The sequence below is a fragment of the Oryctolagus cuniculus genome, chromosome 13, assembly GCF_051225735.1.
Source record: "Oryctolagus cuniculus isolate XC-2025 breed Fujian yellow rabbit chromosome 13, ASM5122573v1, whole genome shotgun sequence".
Taxonomy (NCBI): domain Eukaryota; kingdom Metazoa; phylum Chordata; class Mammalia; order Lagomorpha; family Leporidae; genus Oryctolagus; species Oryctolagus cuniculus.
In genome coordinates this window covers 4,248,974-4,273,657 of record NC_142879.1, presented here as the reverse complement: position 1 = coordinate 4,273,657, position 24,684 = coordinate 4,248,974, and the positions used below count along the sequence as shown (strand labels likewise).

The 24,684-nt window shown below is 42.1% G+C and overlaps 1 protein-coding gene across 4 annotated transcripts in view; it reads right to left on the bottom strand.

Annotated features, from left to right (window-relative positions):
• The window catches only part of LOC149122466 (uncharacterized), a 182,159-nt gene that overhangs the window by 42,466 nt on the left and 115,009 nt on the right, over positions 1–24,684 (bottom strand). The gene's annotated exons all lie outside the window — the stretch shown is intronic.

Here is a 24,684-nt window from a genome sequence, read left to right as displayed (position 1 = left end):
AATTCTTGTTATTGAATTGATAGATGATCAATTTTTTGAGTCAGAGAACCAGTTCAAAAATACTTCTTCTACTTGCAATTGCTTTCTTAAATCTCCATTATAATCATCTAGACTCTTTTTTCCTCCCTTCTCCCAGGGAAAAATGAGTCTTTGTGCACACAGGAGCATACTGCACATACCCACACAAACCCCCACACACATAAATAGCATGCTTTATGCTAATAAAAAAGCGTTTGCATCTTGAAGGCTTGTGACAATGATGGGGACTACATTCAACATCACCACCCCAGCCAGCCTTTCTGATGCATTTTCCTAATGCCATCAGCTGAGCATTCCCAAAGCCTAGATGTCTCATGATACCGACAAAGTGAGCTGGAGCAGAAGGAAACTAGAAAAGCTCTAACAGCGGTGGTGCTTTATACACCATGAGCACTTTAGGATTAAAAATGTAGTTTGATCTCGGTGTGAGGCCAATGATAATAACTAGCCCTATTCAAGGGAAGCTTCAAGAATTCTATAATTGAAAGTTGCCCAATTGTGCATGGACTAACCTAACTTTTGAGTAGCACAATTCATCTTAGTATTTCAGTTAAATAACAAAGTTTCAGCAAGTGCCTTTGCTTCATGTAATATCAACTTTGATGCCCAGAATGTGGTTCTGCCTTTGCAAATGATGGTACATGTAAATAGCATTCTGGCAGATTCTGATTACAAAATCAGGCAGGCAGAAAAATTCATTGATAGCTAAAAGCACAGCAAATGTCACAATTCTCGATCTTCAGCAAAACAATAATCATTTTACCTACAGCTAAATTATCCATCGTCCTGACATATATTTTTACAAGTTAATTTTTATGATTCTTTTGTTTTTAACCAGAGCAATATTGTCAGCTATCTTCATTTATGTTGCATGTTCTGATTATTGATATCATGCCTGTTAAACTAATGACATTGAAAGAAGCTCACAAAATGAGAATACAACTTCTTTAATTGCATACTGTGTATGAATAATATGCAAATCCCCAGCCATGATCCATGGGTATGTGCATTATAAAAATCTCTTTCACTCTTGAAAGATAACCCAGAGGGAAAAATAACAATCAGGGTCTTTTTCCATTGTTTCTCTCAGTGGGATTCCGCCTTGGATCTGCGTATCTTTGAACTATTTGACACAACATAAATCCAGACTCTAGAATCATTTGAGCACAACTTGCAAACCTCCATGAAGTGGAAGCTAACAGGAGCAAGCATCTCCGTACGGCAGACTAAGCTGCTTGCAACTCTAGCATCCCCTGAGTGAGGGTTTGAGTCCTGACTGTTCTGCTTCCAATTCCGCTTCTTGCTTTTATACCTGGGAAGGCAGCATAAGGTGGGCCAAATACTCAGGCCAAATACTGCCACCTACATGGGAGATCCAGATGGGTTTCCTGACTCCTGGCTTCAGTATGGCCTAGCCCTGCTACTGCAGGAATTTGGGGAGTGCACCAGCAGATGGGAAGATCTCTCTCTCTCCCTCCTAGTCACTGTGCCTTTTGAACAAATAATTTCTTTTTAAAAAAAGGAAGTTAACAAAAATAAATATTTATGATATCATTTAATGTCTTTTCTTCAATTATTTAAGATTACTCTGAATATATTATTTGATAGACTAATATTTTAAATATATGTATATATATATGTATCCCAGATTTTTTTTTTAATGTGATATTTTTTAACTCACTGGGCTATGCCAACTTAAATCTACAGGCTATTTTCCAACACTGTCACATGGATGTTCTTGAGAAAAGTCTCTTATTGGTATTCAAATGGAACATGCAGGCTGGAGCCTTGGCAGGGTTGTTCTCGTGCCCATCTGTCAATGTTACTGTGCCCATTTGCCTTGTGATATGCCAGGATGAAGCAGAGACAGAGGCCAGCACCAGTCTGAACGAGGGGTCCAGCCTCCAGGGCATGCAATCAGACTTACTCTTCCCTGCAGAGCGATTCTTACAGAAAGCAAATCTCTGAGAACTGTTAGCTTGTTTTTTAAAGAGTCTTCCAAACTGCTGTTTTCAAAAAGAAAAAAAATGTAAGTAATAAAATTTTGCTACGACTGTTATTTTGGTGAGGTTCATATCACATAATCACTGTTACTACTCCTAGAATGCAATGTACAATAACTTTTTATACACTGCTATCATCAGAAACTGTGACCAAGAACAACTTGGGTGAATAATTGGGTCATGAGGATGAGCTGGGTATGAAAGAACTGTTAGCCCTGCAGCTTAACATAAAGATGAGAGGACCTCACCAGAGCAAGCAAACTCTAAAACCTAAGTACAGGCATGGAGACAAACTGGGAAGCCACAGGTGAATGCAGGGACCCTTCTCAGAGCAGGGAAATAACAAGCTCAAGAAGCCTAAGTGAGTGTTGACAAAAATGCATTTCCATTTTGGTGAATTAAATGTGCAGTATTATAGAACCTGAGATTAGTACCGCCATCAAGACAAGTACTCCTCAAGTTAATCAATTCAAACCTTATAAAATTCCAGAAAACTTCCTGCTTCAAACTCTGATGATGAAACTGACATAAAGACTCGATGACCTGGAGAAAGACTGTCTTCCTTTTCATGCCTTACCCATTCTACACAATGGACTGGGTGTATGAAGAGGGGAAACAAAACATCCTCTGTTTCTTACCAGTATTGTTAGTACTTGTAAGGCCGATCCAAGTGGCATTAGATAGTAAAACATCTTTCCAGGGGAGCTGGATCTAAGGATTCAGGAAACAAGAGTTCTCGGCTTGAAAAGTCAAAATGACCATTCCACAAAGCAAACCTGTGTCTGTTCTTACCTCCCACCATTTTTCATTCCTAAGTATGCACACAAACACTAAAATCTCCCCTTGAATTTACACAAACTTATTATAAGGATTGGTTATTCTCAGCTTGGAGAAACAGAAGTCAAGGGTTTTTCTCTATTGGCCTCTTCCCCTTATATGCAATGGCAGGTTCTAAGTCCTCCTCCACATGGCAGTAGAGGGGTAAGCTTGTGATTATAAAGTAAATTCAATGTATGTCCTCAATTGTTAAATCAAAAACAGGAGTCACTGTGCACCTACTCCCCATGTAGGATCTCTGTCCTTAATGTGTTGTACTATGCAAATTAATGGTAAAACTACTACTCAAACAGTACTCTATACTTTATGTATCTGTGTTGGGTGTAAACTGTTGAAATCCTTACTTGGTATATACTAAGTTGATCTTCTGTATATAAAAACAATTGAAAAAGAATCTTGATGAAGAATGGGATGGGAGAGGGAGTGGGAGATGGGATGGTTGTGGGTGGGAGGGAGGTTATGGGGGGAAAAGCCGCTATAACTCAAAAGTTGTACTTTGGAAATTTATATTTATTAAATAAAAGTTGAAAAAATAAACAAGAAAGGAAGGAGGAGAGAGGGTAAGAGCAAGGAAAGAAGGGAAATGGAGTGGGAAGTATCATTATGCTCTTAAAACTATGTACAAAATACATGAAATTTGTTCCCTTTATAAATAAATCTAAAAAGCAGCTGATTTGAATGTGAAGTCCCAAAGACTCACCAAATAGAACTAAATCTCAATATGTTTGGTTTCCTTTATAGTCATGTTTTATGCCATAGATTTTAAAATGTTATTCAGAGAAAGCTTCAGAATGTGTCCTAGATGTTTCTGGTAGCTCACAGCATTTAGGAGAATGCCAAGGGCAGCTGAGACCCATAAAAATTTAAAACATGATCCCAAGGCCAACAAGAACAAGGACTCAATTGGTGAATGGTGAAAGATTGCCACTGAAGACATCTACTTGACACCGAAACATGAAACAAATCAAGTGAAATCAACAGTTCAACTGCAACTACTAGTCTTCTGTCGTGTGCTTGCATTACCAGAACAGATCACGAATGTCTACCCAACTGTGCTTCCTTGTTAAATCTCGTACCCACAACTGGAACTGCATTCTCAATGCACAAAATCAAAGAAGGTGCCATCTTGTCACCGCCATCACAATCACATCACAGATAATCTATCTAAACTGTCTTCTGAAAAGAGCCTAAAATAAAGTAGTTGATAATCTCCAGATACCTGTGGTAGTCAAACACGTCATATAGGGAAAATGAACAAAGTCCTGTTATAGAGACAAATTGTAAGTCTCCTTATATAAGTTATGTGAGTGGGGTCCAGAATTCTGTGCTTTGTACTCCATAGTTTATAGATCTATCATGCCTTATTTTATTGCTACTTAAAATTCCATCCTAAGAAATACTATGCCACTATTTCAAGAACCATAGAATCTGTTTATGGGTTGACTTCTCCCAGACTGTAATACATGCTTTCACACCTTCAAAAGTGCATCACTTTACTTCACATCCTGAAGAGTTTGAATTTATATTTATCCTCCATTACAGGCAATGTCATTGATTTACATGAAGTCTAATGGAGAATCTTTTTCATTTTTTTAGAATAAAAACAATTCAACTTTATTGCATGAGTCTTTAATTCCTAATAGGCTTCACCAAGGTCAACAATCTCACATAAAAGTGATCTGTATAGTCTTTGAAGAGTTAAAGGAAATCTAAATAAGCCTACTATAATCATCAGGGATGGAGTATTTTCATTACAAAAAGCTCAATGGTGCATCAGTCAATTGGTTATCTTTCTGATTGTTAGTACCTTTTCAGCATGCCATTTGTCATGGCATTTATCCAATATGGTCTTTTATGGATAATGCTAAGGGAGAAATAAAGCTACACATTTAAATTCTCCTTGAAGGTAATTACACTGTCAAATTGATAGGTAATGAGAACAGTTTCCAAGCTCTGAGTACATTCTAACATGGACTGCAGGGAAGTGTTTTGTTTGTTTTTGTGTCTTTTTGGCTGCCTCAACAAACATTTTTACAGGTGAGTTTCATACAATCAACAAATCACAAATATAATTCTGAGGATATATTTGGAAACATTAGAAAGCCAGTGTAAAATGACTGATTGCTCAACTGGGAAGGATCAAATATTCTGTCAATCAGGTTTACAGGAAATATGTCTAATATTTCAGGAAACAACATGCAACTAAAGCTAGTAGTCAGAAAACTATTATGTGAAGTCTGATATGATATTTCTTTATATCCCAGAAACTAACATCTAAATATATGAGAATTTGTCAGTTCTTGGAGTCTAGACTGGTATGAGGCCATCCTACCCAAGACTAATATGGAAAACTGCTGCCCACTGAGCACTGCATTATGGAACAGAGGTTCAGGAGTCAGATTATGAGAAATCACTATTATAGAACATGATTGCAGTTAGGGATTACATATTTAACACATTGTCCATCTTTTTCCAGTGTCTCTGGCCAAGCACTTTATAGTAATCACTTCTCTTTTCTTACATTTTGCCTTCAACCTCTGAGCTCTACAGCCCCTGCCATCAAAATCTAACAACGTTTCCACTGCCTGCATCCTTCTCCAAAGGAATTACTGTTTCTTGCCAGAATCATATCCTTGCCTCTCAACGGGTCTTCCTGCCTCTGCCCACTGTCTCTCAGTCGATTGGCAATATAGCAAGCAGAGTCCACTGAAAAAGTGCATTAAGTCCTTTGTTCTCAATCCTCTCATCAGCCCTGAGGCTCCCAAATCACTCAGAAGAAAAGACAACGACGTTAGAATGACCAAAACAGCACCATAGAGTGTCGTGGTCTCTACCGCCTACCTATGCCCTCAACACCTGCTATTTTCTCATCATCTGCTACTCATCCCATTGCACATTGTCTTCTGGCCACCCTATTTCACTAGCCCTATAATTCAGACACTGCAGAAACACTGTACTTACCGGCCCCTTGGCCGTGGGGTACTTTATTCCTTTTAGAGTCCTTCCTTGTCCCCTCCCCTTCTCTAGTCCTGATTCAAACATCTTCATCCAGTATGGGCTCCCTAATGACCCTATTACACTCCCTCTTTGACTCCCTTACCCCAATACTATCTTCTTGATTTATCTCCCTAGCAACCCCATCTAATATTTATTTGTTTATTTTCTGCTTCCCTCTGTCAGAAAGCTCCCTTACAATGAACATACTTGACTATTTTTGTTCACTGAGGTTTCCCAGTGCTTAGATAGTGTCCACACAGAACAAGGGCTCCCAAACTATTTGCTGAATGACTAATTAAAGGAATGAGTGAGTCATTGGAGGAGGGTCTATAAAGGAACAGACATGCAAATCCCTGGAAGGTACAGCAGGGTTTCCATACCCAGACATTGCCCAGTTCCATGAATCTCAATCAGAGAGAGGGCCGGCGACTGGGAAGAACATTCAAGCATTGGATATCACGGCAGCCATGAGAAATCATGCAGCCACGCCAAGGAATCCCAAATATGATGTGCCAGTGCTCTTTGTTTAAGACAAGCACCTTCAAACAGGGTTTCATAGATTTCCAGCTGCACTGCAGGGGTGGTGAGCTGGCTGGGAGGGGCTATCTGAGCTTCCTGTCATTCACAGTCAAATGTTCTGATGACCATTGCACCACATTCACTTCCACCAGTGAACCTCCGGCCACACCACCCTGTCACCTGCTTACACCATCACGTCTGGTCCATACTGAATTCCTTTGTAGCAAATGACGAGGTGAGAATGCTTTCTTCCTACAGCATCTGTGGAATGGATTTGTGAAGCACACACATCTCGTATTCTGGCGTAGGGCAGCCAACCATTCCAGGCTGCTCGGCACTGAGGAGTACTCCAGATGGGGGCCATTCTATGTAAAAACCAAGACAGGCACAGACAGGCCAGGCTGAACTGGTCACCCCAGCTTCAGTATGGCAGACACCTTCATGGGTACCAGGGATTTTTTTTTTAACCAAAAATACATACTATATAACCCTTTTTTGGATATGCAATAAATCTCTTTATCTCCTCCATTTGCCAACAGGAAAACAACTTTTATTTCTTTGTCTCCTACATAACAGTTAAGTTCAACAAGTGTTTATTAAAAATAACTACTCTAACCAGGTATTTTAAAACCAGTAATTTAGTTCCAAATGGAAAGAAAAAATAGGAAATAGTTGAAGTTAAAAGTACATTTTAAAAGCATGCTAAGTTTAATTTGGTGTAAGGAATTTATTGAGCGAATATTAATTGTCAGATGTGATTTTAGGTGCTAGGGACACACATATATTTTAAAATAAGAGGAGAGTTTATCAATATCTCAGTGACTTCTTGGCACCTGTTTAAATTATGTGTGGATTTTTTTTCCAGGCCATCTGCTGGCTGGGAACAGAAGATAAAGGGAAAAATGCTCTTCCCATTGACCATATCACTCTTACCCATCATATATTGTGGGAGCCAGATAAAAGTGGCCATCGTTTCTTCTTAGTACTCAAAAAGGGGGTCTAATTTCCCTAATTTGAGATGCAACCACAGACTTCTGACTGCATCCATATGTCTGAGAAAAAAAAGAGTCACTTCTATTATAAGCATTAAAGAGTTAAATCACCCACAGAGAGACAATGCAGTGCTATGGAAACCAACTGGAACACCACGGGCACAGCTAAACATCAGAAGCGGGGCTTCTCTGCTCCTGTGTGAGTTGCTTCTGTCTGGGCTGCTGGGATTCAAGAATCTGTTCCTACCTCAGGCTCAGAGGGGCCTTTGATGAGCACCTTTTTGTTTGGCTACATTAGTTTCCCATGATCTTTGGCTAAGGCATTGGATCCACGGTCTAAATCATGAAGAAACACAATCGCACTTCTTTATTTATCTGAGCATTTAAAAACTTGAAATATCTTCCTTGGCAACAAACCTGTGACAGCGGGCTTCAGGCAGCAATTGCAGCTTTCTTTAGATCGAGAGAGAACAGTGCCTATACAGACATCTGTTGGAAATTTTTCACCCCACACATCATTAGAGACAACCTGGTGAAACCGCCTTCTAAGCCCACACACTGGTCACTGCACCACCGTCATTACCTCGCGTCTCCTTCAGCAGGCTCTTCAAATGCTGCGTTCCCAATCACAATCGTCAGTCCCCATTGCCTTGGAGGAAGTGTCGGTCACAAACAGAAAGATCCTGTCTTTTGAGCTTAATTTCAATCACCAGTTGAAAATGGAGCAGAGAGATTGTAAGAAAGGAAGCACTTTAAGATTGATTAATCAATTTAAATAGCATTAATGCTACGATGAACCCCCTGATACAAACAAGCAAAGCTGTCATCATCACTCCATTGACCAGGGTTTTAAGCTGTGGCCTCCTTCTGTATATCCCAACGTTCTTCTGTCTCAACATATCAGCAACAGAACTCATAGAAGTCCTCAATAGTCTGTGCTTTCCCCTACATTCCCACTTTATTCTTACTAAGGGAGCTATAAGTCACTTATGCCAGGAACCTGAGAGTCATTTTCTATTCCTCTATCTGCCTCACCACCTCCATGTAACTACTTCCCAGTGAACTTGGCAAGTCAGTCTCCAGCAACTGGAGAGACTGCCCACTAAGATCAACTTTAAGTTTACGTTCATTTGGGCTTATCCATTAACCAAGCAATAAGCCACGGAAATGCTGCATGTGAATTTAAGAATTCAAATAGACTCAACTCCATGGCAGTATCCTTAATTCACTCCAGATTTGTGCCAGAGAGTGAGGGTCAATGCCGGCCACATGGAATAATAATAATAATAATAATAATCCCAGATTTCAGGGCATCCTGCCTGTCATAGCATTTGGCCAGTGGAGGGCCATGACAGCACCCAGGAGCTTACCACATTACCAAGTTACCAAGTGTGTGCTGCTTCCCAATCAGTGACATTTCCCTACTGCGGCGTCGGATGTCCTGAGGCCCCACTCAGCCACAGAGGAGTCCACGACCCGCACACTGCACCAGTGCTGTCGATTCTGGTTTTTTTTAAGAACTACGACATCATCGTTGCCCATCCACTCCCACAGCCACTGTTCTGCAGCCTCTGAAGCCCCTTGTCCTCCAGATTCACTGCACTGAACTCATGATCCATGGGCAGCCCTTCTCAAAATGCCAACACACTGATGCCACCTGCTGGTTAGACATGCTTCCCTGCTTCCTGAGGTTCCAAAGACTCCAGGCGCCTCATCCCCTCTCCTCATGTCCCCTCTGACCTTGTCTCCCATCACTGCCCTCCACCCCTCTCTCCAGCAAATGCCCTGCTCTGCCATGCTGGGCTGGGCTAGGCTGGGCTATTTTACTGCATCTCTCCCCCACCCAGGTAATCCTTACTCCATGCCTTGGTTAGTCCACAATCACGAGTTTGAAGACTGCCTTGTGTCCAGACTGGGATAGGTGCTGAGGATCCAAGGTCTGGAGCTCTGGCTTTCTGTTCTCTCCAATGAGGGAAAACCCTGAACTGGCTCAAGTACAGACACTTTCCCACTTAAACGTTCACTCACACCCGCACACGTCCGGGCTGATGGAGACCGCATTTCCTGGCTTAGTGGGGTGAGTGGTCCGGACCCCTCGAAAGAGGGTGTCTCAACTGGGGTTGAGGAAAGCCCCAGAATGCCATGGGAAAGCTTGTGAGGTATGACCAATGGTCATCACAGGAAGAACAACATTCATGATGGCAAAATAAAGTCATCTAAGTTTCTCAGTTCTTGTGACTGATAATCCACAGGCACCAACCTGCCCACCTGGTGGAGGAGAAGGGTGTGGGTTGGGGGAAAGCTGGCAGTCTCTTTGTGTTGAGTGCACACCCCTTCACACATTACCTCCAGATACTGACCCATCATCGTGGGCCTACTCCAGCATTTTCCAGCAATATTCCAGCACCACTAACCTAACATATTCAAGTACAATAATGGGCACCGGACGGCGCATGAATGGGTGACGGGGAATGCATGGAGGGAGGCATACATGCTTGCAAGAATAACATGAACGGAATCGTCTCTTTTCTACCTCCTTCTGCTGTAAGGGTCAAATTTTCCCTGAGGTGATGGATAACTGAGTCAACACGAAAAGGAAACCAATGAGGGAAATCCAAATAAACCTTAATTAAACCTCCGTGCTTCACAGCCCTTTCTTGCCATTGTCAATTACTCCTTTTAAACTCAGTTTAATAATCTCTCTCATATAAAGTCCTCCCTACTCCCTAATCACTGAATCATCCTGTCTTCTACAGTACATTCATATTTGCAAATAGTTGCGGTTGCAGCTATCACACAACTGTTTATGCCGTGCCCTACTGGTCCATGCGCCCTTTAAGGACTGTGGCTCATATATAACTATAGGTTGACCTGCAGGTAACAGTTTTCTGATACTATCAGAAAATATCTGAACCTAGATACTTTTTTATAAAGAGGTTTATTTCCTTTGAAGTTTTGGAGACTAAAAGCCCTAACAGCAGTGTGGGCTCTGGCAAGGACCCACTGGCTGCGTCCTCATGGTAAGAGCATTGCAGCAGGGACCTGTGTCAGAGGGAGAAATAACGTCAGGAGGCAGGAAGCCAGAAGAGAAGGGGCCAGGTGGTAACGACCCCTTCAGAGTCAGGTAACAGGAGACAAACGGCTCCCTGGCCAGGGTGGCGCTCCCAGGGCTCTACTCCATCCCCCCAGTCTCTACATTTGAACGCCCTACCACCTCCTAACATCTCCATAGTGAGGACTAAGCTCCCAAAGCAAGAAACTACTGGGGAAAAACCACGTCCAAACCACAGTGTCATGCTTTAGCCACAATATGAACAAGATGAAGCCGTTAGTCTGACAGTATCATGTTTCAGCCATGATAATTCGGGACCACGTCATGAGTGACGTGCACCATGCCATAGCCATGACAGCACAGGACCTTGCGTGAGTCTGACTCTGCTAGGACTCACTTTGTGCCAGATAAGGCCATATCCGTGAATCTGAAATAACTGGAGACATGTTTTCATCCCTAAATTATTATAACTGCATCTTCGTAATCAGTACATACTGAACTTAATTTACCTGCCTCTTTGGTTCACAATTAGTTTTAAGGCCTGTGGAAGTGTGGGTATTTTTCTTGAATTATCTCACAATTATTTTTACTCCATCTTTGGCATGAGTTTCAGTTTTATTTTGTCAGGAAACCTGTTCCTAAGAGATCTCCATCCTTAGTCTCCTCAAATGTGTTGTTTCTGTTCTACTCCAGAATCCAGGAATCAAGATACTTTAGAGAGAGATAAGGTGATTTTTTCACTAATAAAGTACATCACATTATGCTGTTCTAGGACTTGACAAGAAAAAATTATTTTTCAATCTAAAATTTCCAAGTCTATTCCGAATGTGGAAAGTCCTTCAGCTGAAGGAAGCCTGTGAGTAAATGCTGTGAACCCAAATGCTGCAATACATACAGATATATTTACACACACACACACACACACACACACACGTGCACCTCTGGGTGTGTGTATGTATACAAAAGTGAAGAATTAACCAACTTTAAAGACTAGCCCCAGCGGCTCCACTTCCAGTCCAGCTTCCTGCTGATGTGCCTGGAGAGGCAGTGACTTGGGTTCCTGTTTCCCACATAGGAGACCCTGATGCAGTTCCTGGCTGCCAGCTTGTTCCAGCCTAGCCCTGACTGTTAGGATCATTTGAGGAGTGAACAGTGGATAGAAGACCAGCCACCCTCACTCCCTCTCTCTTTCTCCTATGACTCTCAAATAAATAAATCTTAAAAAGTAAATAAAGGCCCGACTCAAATTTTCCACTGATAAAACTACTTTGCAAAAATGTTAATTCTTGAAACTTAAAGCAACAGATACAAATTTTCTAAAATCTTGTCTCTTCTGACCCAAGTTTAACTGGGACCTGTTGGAGGTGGTTGGGTCTGCTCATGCTGTCATGGGCAAGTCCATCTTGCCCCATGCTGCTGCTTCAAAGAGACAAGGGTTAGTGCCAGGGAGCAGATGTGGGAAGGGCTGGGGGCCAATGGCCAGCAGTCAGCCCAAACAGTCAGCAGTGCTCTTGCCAAAGCAAACAGCAAAATATCCCTTCAATTCATTAAGCATTATTGGAAATTATTTTTTTAACATCAGAGGAGACATTTGCTTCATGATCTGTTGAACAATTTCTATGAGACATTTAAGCTTATTAAGTTTTAATTCCTATGAAATTAATTCACATTTTAAGTACCAAAGTGCTCAGATATTTCTCCGTAGATGTTTTCCAATATGAAACAAAATGCCACTTTATTGTCTAGCAAACATATTCTAATTTTTGTCACAGCATATTACAAATAAACATCATGACACAGCATGATAGAAATTATTCGTTGTCTGCAAAGTACTTTAAATTCACTAATAATTTTGTGCCTGATTTCGGATGGATTGATTTTTCCTAACAGAAACTAAACTATGATGAGATTTTTCTCTAGAAACAAAAAATAAATCATTTTGTAAATGTCAGATGTTACCACTTCTCATTACTGTAATTAAAAACAGTAGTAGTTTAACTATAAGTTATTCATGATTTAAGCAAATATCAGAACCTTCAAGAACTAATGTTCCATGATTGTCATTTTATAATTGTCATTTTTAATAAAGCAGAATTTCCATGACAATCAAGTGTACATGTTGTCAACAATGTCATCAAACAAGCGAGTTGTCTAAATTTTACTGAAGAAATTTAAAAACAATCAGGCAATTCAATAATCACCAATGAGTAAAATTCCCCTGCAACCACTGTGAGGGAGCACGGTTTTCTATGCTGTGACCATCCACACAGAATGTCAGCAAACATTACAGAAAAACTGGTAATGCTATTTACTTTCCATTATGATAAACACTTTCCATGTTTTTATTGCCTTTTTTCTCTGTGCTGACAGCATATTATTGTATTTGCAAGCCATTTGCTTTGTTTCTAGATTCTATAAGGTATCTTTTCTCCACATGTATCTAGAGCTTTGTGCTTCAGAGTATTGTCCATAAACTGAAGCTTCTCAGGGCGACAGAATCTCAGGCCCACCGGCTCAGAACTGTTCTCTAGCAAGCCCCATGTGGTTCCTACACACACCAAAGCAGCACCGTACAGACTCAGCTCCCCCAGCTCCGGCACACAAGGCCACCTATGTGTTATGAACTTGGTCATGCGAAAGTTTAGTATGGAGTCTGAGAACTTGTACAAATGCATTGATAAAATAGAAAAAAATCAAAATAATTGCATTAAATTCAAAGGTCACATTGACATTGACAAGCTTACATCCTCTAATTTTTTGACAATAAGCAGCACATAAGTAAACAACACCATTTTAGGGACAATGGGGCAGCTTCCTACCCCAACTGTCATTCACAGCATTGAGCAGTCTTCGTTCAGTCAACAGTGCCAAGCCCTGTGTTTGTGGTGAAAGACCCCTGAGACACACTCACTGCCCACAGGCAGATTATGTTCTGGTGGGGGGACAGCAACCAAAACCAGAGATGACAATAAATAAAATGCATAATCACATTAGAGTGTACAAAGCGAGTCTGAAGTCGTCATCATTTCCCCAGCATTCCCCTCTACACTGTCACTGCCAGGGAGCATGTAGATTACTTCAGCAAGATTACAAAGAGAAAAAGACGACAGATAGAAAGTTGTTTTTATTGTTGTGTTATCTTCTAATTAGAGTGAGGAAAACAAAACATGAAAGCAGAAGGGAGCAGATTAGCACATGCCGCCACAAAGGAGACTGAAAAGAGAACACAGAGAGATCCAGCGTGCTTCCAGGGGCTTCAGCCTCCAAGTGGAACAGGTTGAGGGACAGGATGATGTGTGCTGTCAGGAAGACAGCAAGAGCCGTCCAGATGGAGACAACATGAGAAGGAGGTACTAAGCCTAAGAAACGCAGGGTGCCACTCCCAGGCGACACCTGGCAGGTAAGGGAGAGTCCAGACAAGGTTTGTAGAACATTCGAGGAGCTATGCATTGCATGGCTGCTGGGAGGGGCCCCTCTATCCACAGCTGTAAGTGACCCGCAGTGTCACCAACAGAACATTGATATTCTTATTTCCAGTGGCCTAATAGCAACATCCCGCCACAAAACAAACAACATGAAAAGGCTGGATCACTCCCCCAGAGTGGTGGACCATCCTAGTGGCATAAAAAGAGCCCAAAACCTGAGTGAGCCTGAGCAAGTGTGTGTGTCCTGTGTGCCAGGTAACGTGAGCAAGGACTGGATTTTGCACTCACAACAACCCTGCAAGATGGGCATCACCTTGATGAGACTCACTTAGAAATGAAGAAACAGGCTCAGAGAAACAAAGCTTCTTGCTCAATAATGCAAAAAACTCAAATACAGCCAATGCCAGGTCTCAGGGCTATCTGATTCCACAGCTGTGCTTTGAACCGCTAATACAGAAGTCAAAACAGAGACACATGTTGTTATCAGAACATTATCATGCAGAAGGTTTATCTAATTCTAACAGGAAGACAGGAAAAGTGGGGTAGAAGAGATGAAATCAGTGTGACATTCTCAGGATGAGGGTGGGTGCTGCTAAGACAAAGGCAGGGCATTCGAGCAAACAATATCTAGGCAAGCTCCAAGGTGAGACCTCCTAGCACCTGGGCCAGGACAAGACTTGATGAGCATTGATGGTGGCTGCAGCTGAGAACAACACGCCAAGGGTGTGGAGGGGTAGCGACTGAAACAGGAGGGATAGGATTCATAGCAAGTAATGTGAACCTCCAGCGTTTTCAAGACAGATGAGATTTTAAATTCTCTGATTCCATCTTTTGTGTTGTGATCTGTTCTTTTCTCCAACGTTCAATATCTTTCTTTGCAAGGTTCATTGCAGACTTCAGAGGGCTACCTCTGTTCTCCACTGTGTGAATCTCGGGTCCTCATTCTGTCTTTATCTCTTTCTTTCACAGTCAGGGTTCCTGCAAGTGCTTAGCAACAGGAAAGAACTGTGGATTCAAGGATAGGCCCTGTTCCAGGGCTCCTGGCACTCTGATGATTACCAACACCCAGCACCACCCCCAGATATTTGACTCAATCAATTTGAGGCAGGACACAAGCATCAGCAGGCTTGAAACCTCCCCCAGAAGATTTGATAATGCGAGCAAAGTTGAAAAGTAACTGCTCTATGGTGGTCTCAGCAGGACGCTTGGTGTTATCTTGGCCTGGTTTTATCCAATGGCAAAATCTTTAAAATCCCCTGGGGTTGTGGATAGAGACCATGGAAATAAACTGCCCTCTTCCAAGGAAGGACAGGATTAGGGTGGAGTGCAACAGTATCTTTGGACTTCTTGTGGGACACTGCCCCACCCCCAGGTAGGTCCACTTCGGTGACCCTTTTCCCTCTAGGAACTAAAACTCCAATGTCCTACTCTCACATACATTTGACTGTGGGGAGTTGGGGAGGGGATCTGGCAAGTTTGAAAACCATGAGTCCCAGTCTCAACCCCAACTGTACCACTGCTTGTTCAGGTCCCTCAAATTTCAGAGTCTTCCTGGAATTCTGCACTTGAGCAGAGGAAACTGGTCTGATTCTAGGTCACTGTTCTTCCTACGGCAGGAAGTCAGATCCCTCACATCTGCTGAGCAGGTCACCATGCACCACCTGCTGCCAGTTTCTGGGCTGACATCTGTCGTGGGCCAATCTCACTGTCATCCCTTTGCTGTAGAGTATTTGTGCCTTTTTATTTCTTTAAATGTTTATAAGACGCTATCTAGAGAAATGCTTAATCATAAATTTCACTCTGACTGCCTCTGTCTTCAACCAATCATGACTAATGAAAAAGGTGAAGCTGGAAGCCAAACATGGTTGACAGCCACAGGAAAAGATGTTAAGGAGCTGCAGTTGTAGTACTGTCAGCACAGTCACTCTACCACATCTGGGGCTTCTCATTCTCCCTGTTTGACAATTAGTATTTTGTAAGAACATGTATCCCTCAGTGTGGAGTGCCTAGAATATGACACCCAGTAGACCAATTAATTCTTGCCGGAAGAAAGGAGTACAGAAGAGCGTGAGGAGGGAAAGATGGTAGCAATTCTTAGTAACTTATCAGAGACCACAGGTGTGACTCATCCCAGTTCCTGGGCCTTGATGCCTGCGGATGACCACACCACGGACTTTCCATGCATTCTCTCTAAAAGTGCCTAACAATCCTCACAGGTGGCAGATATCACCCAACACTCAAGTTCAGAAAACAGGCTCTGAGAGGACATTACACTAGGTTGGAAAATGTGGGTATTTCTGATCCCCAAGCACTGCTTACAACAGAACTGAAACTCATCTAGACAGGAGCGGCACTCTCAGCACGGCTGTCCTCTCCCATTCAGTCATCCGGCACCTGAAGAACCTTCCACAGGATGGAAATCAGTTTGCAGAAGTTGGGATTAACATTACCGACAAGTCCCATCACTCATCAGTTCCTACTGAACGATCTCAGAATATTGACTGTGTCTACTTAAACATAATGACCTGTAGAAACTAGCTGTATCCACCCAAATTCCTTCTACTACAATTTACACCCGTTTCTTCTTATTTTATCCTGGGGAGACAGGGGAAGATCTGAAAATTTTCCCTTTTTTAATAAGACTGCCACACTTATAAAAATAGTAATTTATACTGTCTTTTACCCAGCAGCAAAAAAATCGTCTTACTGTACTCAACAGTGACCAGCCTTTTATTATTTATGTATTCATTCTTTATTGGATTTATTCAGTGCCTTGTCTCCAAAGACCTCTAGGTTCTATGAAAGAACTTTTAAGCAGAAAACATTATTTCAACATAATGAGCCTGTCCCCATCCCCCACAGAAAGAGGGCAGGATATCATGCATTTGGGCAGAGGAGCATCACTTGTCCTACACAAGCCAAGACCCGACGATGAGCAGCACCACTGGGGACAGGAGGCAGCGGAGGAGCAGGGTGACTGGACGGGTGGGAGCGATGTCCCTAGAAGGCACCGTGTGAAAGAGACGCATCATCAACCCTGCCCTGTGCAGTGCCTGGAGGGCTGTGTGTGTATAGAGTGGGCCATGGCAGGAAAACATGGCGCTGGTAGGAGAACACGGACTGCAGATGCAATGAGGGGAAAGGGAAGTTCCTGCAGTAAAGACAGTCAACAGTCAGAAGAAGTAAGAGAGGCGAGTAGTCTGTGACTTTTATGGGGAATCAGGAAGGATGGGGATTATCCCAGCCCCTGGCCTTGACCTCAGTCCTCTGTTTCCCATGATTTCAACACAAACACCAGGGCCACCTGCAGAAATTACCCTATGCCAAAGAGTGGCTCTCCTCACGTGTTTCTTCACACAAGCCCTGTGGCAAAAACACTGTGGTTACAAGGAAATGAACTAGACTATTCAAATGACTACTGCAGTCCCTTAATTTAAAAAAAAAAAAAGGAAGAATTTTGTTACTCGTTTGTGAGGTCTAAGAAGAAAATTGGGCGACCCACGTATGAAAGCTTGATCTCCCCTATGCTCTTTTTAATAATTCCGCAGAGCAGCAGAGTCAGTCGCGTGGCTTCATAGGCCACCTCCCTGAGAGGACAGAAGCCCCATCAGACCCGGGATCTTAAATTACGCCTTTGTTCCTGCCCCTCTATGGCTCCAGGAGCAACTCAGTGCCAGTCCCTGAGGCAGCCAGATCAAGAAGAAGAACCCAGTCAAATCCCTTATCAACAGACATGATTAAAACACAAAAATTGTATGTAATTGTGGATATAATTGTTCAAGAAGAAAGTCTTGTTTAATCATCTCAGGGAGCAACCTAACAGAGTTGGAAGGAATATTTTGAAAAGATACTTGGAGTGGGATTATAGGGTGAGACCCTCAAGGAAACACTTGGTAACAAAAGATAGTCACAAAACAGCCTTCTGGGATGTAGGTTTTACTGAGCTTTGTTTCTCAGAATTCAGAAAATCAGACAATTTCCTTTCCCACTCAGCCTAACAGCATTTATCCTGACCCCTAAAATAAAATGTAAACTCATATTTTTAGAATTCCAATTTGACAGAATACTAAATTATTAACCTTTCTGAGAACACCACATTATTTGCATGATTGGGGCAGCTTATAACTCAAACTGGCTTTGTGTGTGAATACACACACAGTATATAACTGCTGATACATATTTGTAACTGACCATATAGGGATTAAAAAATTAACCTTCAGACTCCTAAAGACCTGGTTTTGATCCAGGTCTTGCTACTGAGTTTTTGGATAACAACTCAGAAGTTTAGAAAGCCCCCCAACTTCTTTAAGCCTTGGTCTTAGCATGAGGAAAATGGGACTAATAACAGTGTCTGCTTTGTAGATGCGTTGTGGTAAATGAGATAACACACATACTGCAGTTGAGAGAATGATTACCTAATAACATGTAATAAACATTAGCTTTTTATCAGCATCACTATTATTATACATTCAGACTCTCCTCTCCCGGCCAATAAGGAGAAGATACAACCAACTTTGACTTATTAATCATCACATGCCCTTTGCCTAAACTTTCTTCTGTTGTGTCTTATTTTTCTTCTTAGTACTGTTAATATGTTTTCAAAGTCAATACAGTCGATCAATATCCATTCACTGTACAAGCCCCACAGTAGGCCTATATTGTTCATCCCTGTACCAAAAGCTCCAGCCAGGAACAAGGTAGATGCCAATGAAAGAGTGAAATCGATTTGGCCCCCAGGGCATGCTACATCCATCTCTAAGTTGATGTATAAGTATAAACAAATGTGTGGCCCACAGGGTCGTGGGAAAGAACTCAGTCTACTGGAGTCCATGGCAGCTCTTCTGCATGGGCCATTTCTATTCATCAGGGAATGCAGTGAGTGGCAGCTGCTTTATTACTGATTGGAAACTGGCTAATGAATTATGACTGCTTAGCATAACAGAGAGGTGAGTAAATTTGAAGAGGGCCAGGTTGATCAGCAGAGTGATTTAAATGTTCGAAAATAGGATTTGGGATGAGAGGCTCAGGGAATTGGGGTTATTTAGCCTGGAGAAGCACATGGGAGGATGCTGCACAGCAGGCAAAGGCCAGCTGTTCTTCATTTTTAAAGACTAATCCACATAACAAAATGCAGGAGGCGATGTGTTAACATAAATTCACCAAGGGACTGAGTGTTTTTTAAACATACATTTGTATCATGACTTTGGGGGAATTTTCAAATTTAAATTATACTAGAGGACTGTAGTTGTGAGGAAAAACCACAATGGAAATGGCTATCATTAAGTATTTTAAAATGCATACGTGGGTTTAAATTAAATCCTGTTTCAGTCAAAATACAAAATATACAAAGAAACTGTACCTGTAGTCCTCACTTAACAAATTCATGGTACACTCATTACTTCCAGAGTAGCTGTTTCAGTTCAATAAGGTTTGATTCAGATAGGGTTCATCACATTTACTTTCTATGGAAATAAATGAATCTAGAACTTTGTGGGGAAGCAAAATATGCAAAATAATTTTCACCACAGTTTAGCATAATCTTGATCTGGTAATGAAAGTATTAAAATTTGATGGTTTTGAATAATCATTTTGACTTTCATCTCACTTTATGGAATTTACATTATAAAACATGACAGTGCATCACGTTTTGACATTAAAACAAATTGCAACCACAAAACGTATCATTTTATAATCCTTAGTAAAGAATTGTTTTGCAACTGAAGAATCAGCTTTATGGATAATTCTGAAGCTACACACAATGCATATTTTAGTGCTGAACATACCTACACAGAAACTTATGTTCAGATTTTACTTAAAGGATGAATGTTTACCTCAGTGACTTTTGCATAGAACTGATGACTGAGAATTTGCCTGCAGAACGGTCATATTTTGCTAGCTCTCTCCTGCAAATACCACCTCCCTCTGCCTACCCATGAGTGCTTCCTGGAAACAATGCTACTCATGCACTATTTCTGTTCCACAACCAGCGCTCTGCTACTTGCCGCATACAGGGAAGGCCCAGGATGACACCCCTAGGGTCAGTGTTGCTGGTGTGCTATCCAAAGAGGCAGGAGGGCAGAGCACATACATGCCTGCCATTTACAAGGGTGCAGATGAAAAGTAACTGCCTTCAGGAGTAACATGGAAGAGTTTAAGTAACATTCTGTAGACCTGGAACTCAAATTCCAAACTGAACACTTACAAAGCCACATGCCATGGTGGCTGAGACTGTGACTTAGATGACCTGGGTTCAAATACTGGCCAAAAGCTTTTGCCATCCCTACACTTGCTTCACTGTCCCCATTTTAAGATGATTTGACATGGGAAGCAGGATACACAGCAGACTCATAGAATGGCAGATGTCCTAAATAGCACTCTGGCCTCAGAATCAGCCCTTAAGGCATTCAAATCTGGCTGAAGAGCCCAGGAGAGTATTTTAGGCATGGAAAGCCAAGACACTCTTGTAAAAAAAAAAAAAAAAAAAAAAAAAAAAACCACCTAAATGAAAGATCTCTGTGAGATCCCAGTGGAAAGAACAGGTCATCAAAGAAGGAGGTGCCTTTCTCTGAAGGGAGGAGAGAACTTCCACTTTGACTATGACCTTGTCTAAATAAGATCAGAGTTGGCAAACTCAAAAGGCTTCTATAACCTTGGCAACTCATGACAAGAGCCTCGGATGACTACTGACGCCATAAACAAAGAGTGTCAATTGTTAAACCAACAACAGGAGTCACTGTGCACTTACTCCCCATGTAGGAGCTCTGTCCTTAATGTGTTGTACTAGGTGAATTAATGCTATAACTAGTACTCAAACAGTACTTTACACTTTGTGTTTCTGTGTGGGTGCAAACTGTTGAAATCTTTACTTATCATATACTAAATTGATCTTCTTTATATAAAGATAATTGAAAATGAATCTTGATGTGAATGGAATGGGAGAGGGAGCAGGAGATGGGAGGGTTGAGGGTGGGAGGGAAGTTATGGAGGGGGGAAGCCACTGTAATCCAAAAGCTGTACTTTGGAAATGTATACTTATTAAATAAAAATTAGAAATTAAAGCTGTACTCTTAAAAAAAGATGATTTGACAAGAGGAATATCCTCTTCTTAAAGCTTTTGTGAGGATGAAATAAAATCTCAGAGGAAAAACACCGTAGTGCCAAGTATGCAAGGGACTGTCAAAAGGTTCATGCAAAATGCACACTGTGCAGGAGCTATACATGGACTTCCAAAATTTTTGCACCACATGAGCATCTTTTAATTCCATTTTCTATGAACTTTTTGAAGTCTCCACACATGAGAAGCTCAGTAATTGATAGTGGAGATGCTGTAATACACATCATATGCAGATGTAGACAGACAAAACAACAAGAGTCTAGGTTTCAAACTAACATACAAAACAAGCCATTCGGGTATTATTTCACTGTTCCCTTTGTTCCCAGCTTTGTTGTGGGAATGCAAGAAAGTAAAATGGTTGCAGAATCCTTAATTTCTTTTATAAGGGTTTTGAGATGTTAACTCTCTTGTGAGAGGCTGCTAATGGTGCATTTTCAGGAAAATGTTTATTTCAAATGAAGTTGTTTACTTTTCAAATGCAATATGGCAAAACACAAGTTGTAAACTGCCACTATTCCACAGCTTGGGTTTCCTATCTTCAGATGCACTGAATCTATCTTTGTCTTCTTCAAGTCTGCCTAACTCATCTTAAAAGATGCATTAGCACCACCTGTTGGCAAAAATGAATCATGAATGTGTTTCTCTTAATGCTTAACTCTCAACTATTTTCATATGCAGTCACTTTATAATTGACTCAAGTGTGAGGAGGATGGAAACAACTACATTGTCAAGTTTTTAAAGAGACTTAGCCTTGAGAGGATGAACTGAATAACAGGTAATATTTCCACAATAGCTCTAAGCGTAAAGAGTGAAGGTGTGGCATATTAAAAGGTTCTGTGGATCCCATGCCTGTTAGTGTTCTGCTCACTTCATGCACCCATCCAAAAACTCAGCCTCACACGGGAGTGCTAATTCCCTGAGCATCAAGTGCTCTGACCTCATTGCAAAATGACCCAGGTTCCTCCAGAGCTTGCCAGCTGCTGCTCCACAGCCTGGAATCACTCAGCTTGGGCTGGATTCCAGCCACTGCCTTTCCCCACGGTACATACTGTTGCCAGCTCTGCCCACCCTTTTTCCACTCTGACTGCCATCATGGAGGCATTTGCTGTTAGCATTTTAAGCAATATATCAAATAAATTCTGCATTTATATTTGTTCAACTTCTAAGATTGAACTGTACAAACTTAATGAGATCACAGTTTCATGTCTCTGGATAGACAACAAAATGGAGTATGGGAACCTCTATACTCTTATTTATGCACGTGTTTGAATCTAATGAAATATAAGGAAAACTCTGTTCTTTCAAGGCAATTTTTAAATTTTTTTTTTTTACAATTTTTCTATTTTAGAGGCAGACAGAAAGAGAGAGCTCCTATCCACTGGCTGATTTCCAAATTACCCACAACACCATAAGCTGGGCCAGGCTGAAGACACAAGCCAGAAACTCAACCCAGTTTTCCAAAGTGGGTGGAAGGGACAAAATTTCTTAAGCTGCCTCTTAGCAGAGCCGCCGGGACTCAAGCGTAGGCACTTTGATATGGGATGTAGGCGTCCCAGCGGGGATCTTAACCACTGTGACAAAAGCCCTCCCCTGTTATTTTTAAAATGTGGTGTTTAGATGCTAATGTGGGTATCATTTCTGAATGTACAAAATTTTCCCATATCTTGCAATTTATGGGTTAAGTTTTATTGGGAAAGGGAGGTGTGTCAGATGTTTAACATAACTTTTTATGTTTTTAACATAACTTTTTTTTCTGTTTTATAGTAATACAAAGAATTTATTGGGGAAATAAGATATGGGTAAACTTTTTGTTCCTAGGCGTTTGTACCTAATATAATATCATGACTTGTCAGCAGAACAGTACAGATTCAGATAAATTTATAACATTTCAGCAGCACTTTCATAAATAAAGCAGCACTTGATTAAAAGACATTTTGCATGATCATCATAAGAACTTGTCTAAGTTCAAGTTCTCTGGCATCACCCACAGAGATCTGTGTGCAGCAAGTTAGCTGGGGGAGGGGAGAGGCCTGGGAACAGGCACCAAAACCAGGAATAAACTGGGAAGGCCACATTGGGCACAGGAAGAGACTGACTGTGATGCAGCTCAGTAGAGGTCTAGGACAATGCCTCAGTGGGCAGCAGGGGCTCCTCAAAGATGGCCCGAATTCCAGTGTTCTGGTGTAATGCATAAAATACTGCCTGCAGCTCCAGCATCCGACATGGGCAGCAGTTTTGGTCCCAGCTGCTCCACTTCTGAAGCAGCTCCCTGCTAATGTATCTGGCAAAGCAGTAGAAGATGACCCAACTCTTTGGGCCCCTGTGTCGCTCCCCCTCTTCGTGGAGGAACAACACTAAACCCTGCCTAGGCTTCATATCCGAGTCACGGCACCATTATGTCGCTCCCCCTCTTCGTGGAGGAACGACACTGGACCCTGCGCTGTTCTTTCGTCTGCTCGGCCCTCCCCGGGTTTGCTGCTGGTTCTTCCCGGGTTGGCTACTATCCCTTCCACCTCCGTGGAAGGGCAGTTCCCCCTGGCCACATTCCCCACTTTCGCAGGGGAGCGGCACACCGCCGGCCGGCTGGCTCTCTCGGGGGGCTGCACAGGTGTTCCTTCAGCTAGATGTTCCCCTTAGATGTTCCCCGTGCATGCCGTCTCTCTCCTCCTTTATAGTCCTCCTCCGCCAATCCCAACTCGGCTGCCCACACGCCGAGTACGCTGCTCTCCTCCAATCAGGAGCAAGTCCTACAGTTTATTGGTTGAACTGGAGGCAGCTGTGCAGAAGCTGTTTTATTCTCTCCCAGCGCCATATTGTGGGAGAGCAGATGCATAGAATAAGTCTTAATTCCAGTAACTCAGTCTAGTCCGGATTGCTCCCCACACCCTGTACCTGTGTGGGAGACCCAGAAGGCCCTGGCTCCCGGCTTCAGCTGGGCTTTAGCCCAGCCCCGGTCACTGCGCCCATTTAGGGACTGAACCAGTGGTTGGAAGATCTGTGTCTCTCCCTCTAACTCTACCTTTCAAATAAATAAATAAATATTTTTTAAAATGGCCCAAATTTAAGCAAGGGACCTGGGCCTTGGCTACTGTGAGCAGTCATCAGACATGTGCTGCCTCCAGGGAGAGGCACCCGTGCACAGTGCAGGTCATTTGACCAAGTGCAAGTCCCAGTATCTATCAGCAGTCAATGCTTCCAGCATGTGGGTGGGCAGTGGGTAGAGTGGTTAAGTCACTTCCTGAGATGCTGAATCCCATAACTGAGTGCCTGGGTTTAAGTCCCAGCTCCACTCTCCATTCCAGCTTCCTGCTAATGTACATGCCGGGAGGCGTCAAGTGACGGCTCAAATACCTGGGTCCCTACCGCCCACCTGGTTTGGGCCTGGCCTTGCCCCGGCTATTGAGGGCATTTAGGGACTGAACCAGCAAGTGGAAGCACTCTGTCTCTTTCTGCCCTTCAAATAAGTAAGTTTTATTTTTAAAATATTTTTAGCATTTGACAAACTGGTCTGGCTCACTAAAAGGGGCAGTTTAGATATTGTGTTTCAATATTCACTCTAATGCTACAATTAGGTAAGGGAGAATTTTCTTTGGTATTTTCAGTCTTATATTTAGCCTTCCACACTAATTTGACATGTAATATCCATTATTTAAATTCAAATATCATTTAAGGCAGTGAAGTCTAAGACAGGAGTCTTAGACATGGA